General features: G+C 41.1%; 1 pseudogene; it reads right to left on the minus strand.

The window, feature by feature from the left end:
• Positions 1-3,902: 3,902 nt before the first annotated feature.
• Positions 3,903-4,911, minus strand: LOC110286816 (small nuclear ribonucleoprotein-associated protein B pseudogene; annotated as a pseudogene).
• Between the last annotated feature and the right edge of the window lie 1,556 nt (positions 4,912-6,467).

Raw genomic sequence — 6,467 nt, forward strand, 5'->3', positions numbered from 1 at the left:
ATTTCTCTCTCCCCAACCAGAGCAGTCTCAGGTCCCGTGTGATTGGACTGGAGCAGAAGCTGTGTTCCACTCACCAGCAGTCCCAAAATCCTGCGGCGGGGGTCGTGGGTAGCTGGCGGGTGTCAGGCAACCCTGCTCTCCCGCTACCCTGGCGCTGATCCGGCCGGATGAGGCCTGTGGCCCTACTCAGGCAGGTTTCTGCTTCCCTAACTAATGCAGTCTCAGGTCCTGTGCCGGCACATTTATTATATACAATATGGACAAGGAGGGGGAGGAGCAGGAGGAGAATAAGTCAACCTCAGTGTGGGATCTCTGTAGGGGAGCATTCTCAGGTGAAAGTCGTCCTGGAATTGGAGGCTGCAATTGATTCTTTCTGCACACATGATCAACATCTATAATCAGACCAGAAGAAGGCTTTGCCATTCCTCTGAGCCTGACCAAGAATTGGTCTGGGGCACTAGAGTCCTTTACATGATCATAATTATGTCAATAATACACATTCACTCATGATTTCATCTGCTCTTAACAGCTCAAACAGGAATTCCATTTCTTTCTTGTCCCCACTCCTCTAAGATTACTTAATTATTTAATACTCATTCCTCTGTCTTCTTCCTTTTTAAATGTATTGAAATTAGCCCTTAGCAGCTGAGTCTTTCTTTAACTTGGGCTGTGAGATGGCAGTTTTCTACTTTTCATGCCCTTCAGCTCTCTCTCTCTCTCTCTCTTTTTCTCTTTCTCTTTGTTTTTTGAGGCAGGGTTTCTCTACATAGTCCTAGCTTTCCTAGAACTCACTGTGTAGACCAGTCTGGCCTTGAACTCAGAGACCACCTGCCTGCCTCTGCCTCCTGAGTGCTGGATTAAAGGCAGGTGCCACTACCCCCAGCCTTCCTTTAAGCATTCTTGAAATACCAAAGTCAAAGACTCAGAGTGATTGAATTTCTAGTGTACTGTTTGCTCAGTTTCTCAGATTTTGGAATTCTTTCCTCTAAATCCAATGAAATCTTAAACATTTCCATACCTCATAGACACCTTATTTTATAACAACTTACAACTCTGTAATAATTAGTAATAGTTTTCATTAATTATAGGCTTTTTTCTAGGCTGTGTTTTTGCAGCCAGACTTTTTCAGCTTCTACAAAGACACAAGGATGCACAGGGCCTGAGTAAGCATGTCACAGTCTGTTTTAATCAGTGATTGAGTCTTGCCCTATTCTTCTTCATGTTCTCATTCTTATTAAATCTACATTCCCGTTAGCTTATTTCTTCTATTTATTTTCCCTGAGTGGATTCCAGAAACCAACTGTCATTCAAAAAATTCAGTCAAAAGAAGAACACCCTGTTCGCAAAAACATAGAACAAGGCCATCAAGGAGGAATTTGACACCTCTGGTGGGAACCAAAACATCAGATTGCTGAACCCAAGCTTCTGGGTAACAGATACCAGCATACGCTGCTAAACCTAAAATCTCTTAGTTGCTTCAATGCAGTAAAATGTTGGGAAGGAAAGAAAATATCAAACTTGTTCCTTCATTTTTGATTTGAAAAATTACCATAATTCAAATCATTTCATTAGACAAAATCATAAATATCTTAATTTTTCAATGACCTACATGACAAGAAAACTACCTACACTTTACAAAAAATATCTTTTTATACCAAACAAAAGTGATGATTTTATGGAGAGTAAAGGTTGATACTGATTATAACATTAGGAAAACATTTGGTATTAATAACATAATTAAGAGGTGGATTCTACTATCATGCCCATTTGACAGATAAGAAAATGAAGACAGAGAAAATGAGTTTTGTTAAAGATCCAGCAGTTGTGATGCACACTTGAGCTTGAAAAATGTCTCTAATATTCCTATTTATTACTTAATTCCCTGCACTGGGGTAAATATTATCATCCTAAGCTTTCTTTCATATTTGCACCATTTCTACTTCTCCATCTTTCCCATGCAATTGTTTCCATACCTTCAACTCTGTCTCACATTCCTTTCCTTATTTTAATTGCTATTGTTACATATCTATATACCCTGCTGAGGCTAGTGTTGCTTTTATGTATATGGCTGCCCATTTCTTCCCTTTTCTGAAGCCATTGGTTAGTTCTTCATCTAGTGGTGAAGCCTTGTAAAATTTCTATCAATGATGGCATGGAAACTTTATGCAAGTATTGTTTAGACAATTGTAGTTTTGAGATTTCATTCATGCAGTTTCATTGTGATGTCTAGAAGATACTTTATTATGTTTTATATATTAATTGGAACTCCTGACTTATTGATATCACTTTTTGTTTGCACTTTCAGTTGAGCTGCTCATTTCTCTGTGATGGATATAATAAGCACATAATTTAATGTAATTTAATGATTTTTGCTATCTTTCTCCTACTTGTTATTTTTCTCTTCCTTTTATTTTTGGTTGGGAATTCCATATATGAGTACAATGCAGTTTGATAACATCTACCTTAATACTCCTACCCAGTCTTCCTCTGACAGGCCCCCACATCCCCTGCCTTCTCCAATTCATGTTTTCTTCTCTTGTGATAATATACATACACACACACACACACACACACACACACACACACACACACACATATATATATATATATATATATATATATATATATATATATATATATATTACTCAGTCATGGATTAAGGTCTGACATCAGCAGCATGGACAACACACCAGGGAGGTCCTATCAGATGAGAACTGACTCTCTCAGTAACCTTGTGAGACCTTCCCATGTCCTTGCTGGAATGTTAACTGTTGTTGTTGTTGGCAGATCTTATAGAGTTCATAGTTGCAATATCCCTTCCATGTACAGAAGCTGACTTGCAACAACCAGTAGTGAATAGATTTTATTAGGGAACACATCTTCTTATATTTGAAGTATGAATATATTAAAATTTCTAGTAGTAAGAAGGTTTAGGAATACAATGTCTTTTTGTATGTGAACAGCTATTAGTGCAGATTTTATAACACTAACCAACACAGTATTTATCCCATTGTTATTAGGTTTTGTCTATTTTTTTCCTACTGAGTTTAATCTTTCATTTAATTTAAGGTTGTCCACAAATTTCACATTTTTGTTTCTTTTTAGTTCTTTATGGATTATCACTCAAGCCTCCAGAATTTATATTTACAATATCTCCAGTTACAGAGCACTTATATACCTATTACAGGTGCTCAGTAATAGATGACGATGAAATGATTCTTTATTTACTCTCAAATTCAGACCAAGTCTGCATCTGGAGGCCATCTGTGACCTTGTGTCTTTCCATCCCTTTTTTATTGACTGCCTTCAGCCTTATTGACCTGATCATGCCAAGCTCTTCCCAGATTTTGTGTGTGTCATTCTTTCTGCCTGGGATAGTGTCCCCAGATCTTTGCTTGGCTGCCCTTTCTCATCCTTCTATGAGCTGATCAAATACCCTATCTTTGGAGTGGCCTTTCCTGGCAGCTCAAACTAAAATGAGCCCCGTCTGTGCTTGCCCTCATTTTGGCATTTATTTATTTATAAATTTTGCAGAGAATTTGACACAATTACAAGAGCAGAACTGTAGATTATATTGGCCTTTTCTCAATTGGAGACAATCAAATAGAAAGTTAAAACTAATAAAAAATCAACAATAATATTGACCTTCTCTTGAGCTCTTAATACTCACTGAGGGGTTGCTATTTTAACTTCACCTTTTTTAATTTTCACCTCCTTACAATTAGAATAGTTTAACATCCCTGCTGAACCAAATAAAGACTTAAGGCTTACAATCTTAAAGAATAAAGCTAGGTACTTGCCCAAGGTCACATAATTCTTTTTTTTTTTTTTTTTTTTTTTTTTTGTATAACAGTCTCTTAGTTTATTATAAACCAGCTTCATAGGCCACAGAGAAAAAGGACTATGTACATACAGCCTTTTAGGAAGGAAACAGGCAAGGAGCTGAGGAGAACCAAGATGAGTCTAGGGCCTTGGAGGGCACATTTCCCAGGGAGGGAGCCCTGAAAGGGAAACCAGACAATCCAGGGAGACTCCATGAACTGCATAACAAACAAACAGGTCTGTGGTAACCTGACCCTGGGGAACAGAGTCCACATCGCCTCTGAGCTACTGACATAATGCTGTGTGAAGATCAAAGCAGACCTCGCCTGCCTGGAGGAGGAGGCCGCATCCCAGGAGGGGGCATGTCCATTGGAGTTCCTCGGCCAGGAGGAAGCCCCATTGGGGGACCCATGGGAGGCCGCATGCCAGGAGGTGGGCCCATCATACCTGGAGGAGGGGCCCCTCGGCCCATAGGTGGAGGAGGACCCCCACGACCAGGTGGGTACTGAGTTGGGGCTCCTGCAATACTGGCTGTGGCTGCAGCTGCAGCAGCTGCAACAGTGCCTCTTCCTTGTGGGGTCATCACCTGTTGGGATGGCCCTCCAACACCTCAGACTGGCCCAGCAAGTCCTGCAGGAGCCTGGGGCATAGGAACACCAGCCGGGATTCCTCTGCCAGCAGCCCTGCCGATGCCTGCCCCCCCTGCAGCTCCAGCAAGTGGCACTCGGGCAATGCCAGTATCTTTGGGAGGAGGTCCTTCTACTGTCATGGAGACCAGGTTCTCCCCTCGAAGCAACACCAGACCAAGGACTCGCTTCTCTTCCCTTTCTGCTTGTTTGGAGTTCTTTGGCTTGATCTTCCTGAACTCATCACAGTCACACAGGATCAAATTCATGTGCTTGTCGAAGGCTTTGAAGGTCCCGATGAAGATCCGGCCATCCTGCAGGATGCACCTCATCCTGTAGTCAATGTGCTGCAGCATCTTGCTGCTCTTGCCCACCGTCATGGTGGCGGCTCGGATGGCTCAGATTCCCGCCGGATTCTCTGCCACAGAGGCCTAGTCGCCAGCCAGCCAGCCGCTGGATTCCCGCCGCCCCACATAATTCTTAAAGTAGCAAAACAAAAATCCAGTAACCATCACTACCTACTCTTCAAAATATTCAAATAATCAATACCCAGGGTGCCTGTATAGTAAGAGTTAAATTCAGTTTAAATTCACATGGCAGGCCAACTTCCCCCAGCCCCCAGCATACAGATTTAGCAGTAGAGGAGGCATATCTGAAATTTTGAGTAAATAACTATTTATAGAGAGGCAGATATATGGTCTGTTAAAGGAAGGATGAGAGAGCCTACATTGTTGCTGAAGGTCTTTTTCATTTGCTGAAATGTTTCAGAAGACAGGACACGGTAGATATTCTACAGGATTTTATCCTGCCCTTATTGTAGTGATAGACACTGTACACATAGAATATGATCCAGAGTAACCTGTCTTCAAATATTTTCCCATTCAATGTGTGATTTCAAATGTGTTAGCCCTCCCTGGACCTCATTCAGTGGTTGTGACATGGAAGTTTTGCCAACATGTCACATGGGCCAAGCACAGGAGTGTTTGCCTTCTGAACAGTTTATCTTTTAGATTCACAATGCCAAGTGAAGTTGAACTATTATTGTTATTGATACAAAGATTGAAGCTTAAATAAATGAAGTGACTTCTCCTATATTCAGTGCTGGGAAGGCTAAGTTCAAAACTGTGAGGCTGGCTTCAGAGTTGTGAACATAGAAATACCTTATATGGTATATAAAATGCTTAGCCTAGAGATAAGCACACAGTGAAGATCAAATTCAACAGCTGCTGCCATTGTGACTATTATTATTATTACTGGGATCATGCCCTTGCCCTCTGATGTCCAAGAAACCATGACCTCATGGGTCACACATGTTTAGTTTTGTTTCATGTCATTCTCTTTTTTTTTTTTTTTTTTTTTTGGTTTTTCGAGACAGGGTTTCTCTGTGTAGCCCTGGCTGTCCTGGCACTCACTTTGTAGACCAGGCTGGCCTCGAACTCAGAAATCCACCTGCCTCTGCCTCCCGAGTGCTGGGATTAAAGGCGTGCGCCACTACGCCCGGCTTCATGTCATTTTCAAAAGAAGATGTGTTTACTATAGAAAAGCCTTCACCTTAACCCAACTACATAATTTTTAAAGGCAGCATCTGCCTGAGCCCTGTAGTCCATTATAAAGCTATGTCCTTAGGAAGTAAACAGTGATTCAAACTTTAGGTTGTTCTGAGTCTTTTGACATGACTCACAGACTGTAATTTTATCATATGGTCATGAGGTCAAAATCTCTGTTCTTTAATTTTCCATGTCAGTGATTTTTTGAGAATGTGTCAAAGACTTTCACTGAGAGGACCTAGCCCAAAGAAGATATACCAGTGGGTGATGCTGCAGATCTAGTATATTTGGTCTTTTGAGAGGATTTTCTCCTCTCCTCACATAGGGAATCTGTATCTACTACTCATTCTTTCTTCTGGAACATGTAGTCCAGGAGGAATGGGAAGTTCTATGTTTCCTCCTCCTTACAGTTTCTGACTGATTAGAATTTCCTACTCTAAGCTGTTTGAAACAGGCTCTGTTCTTGCTTTTC

This window comes from Mus caroli, unplaced genomic scaffold, assembly GCF_978045245.1.
Source record: "Mus caroli unplaced genomic scaffold, Mus_caroli_1 scaffold_5, whole genome shotgun sequence".
In the NCBI taxonomy this organism is placed as follows: domain Eukaryota; kingdom Metazoa; phylum Chordata; class Mammalia; order Rodentia; family Muridae; genus Mus; species Mus caroli.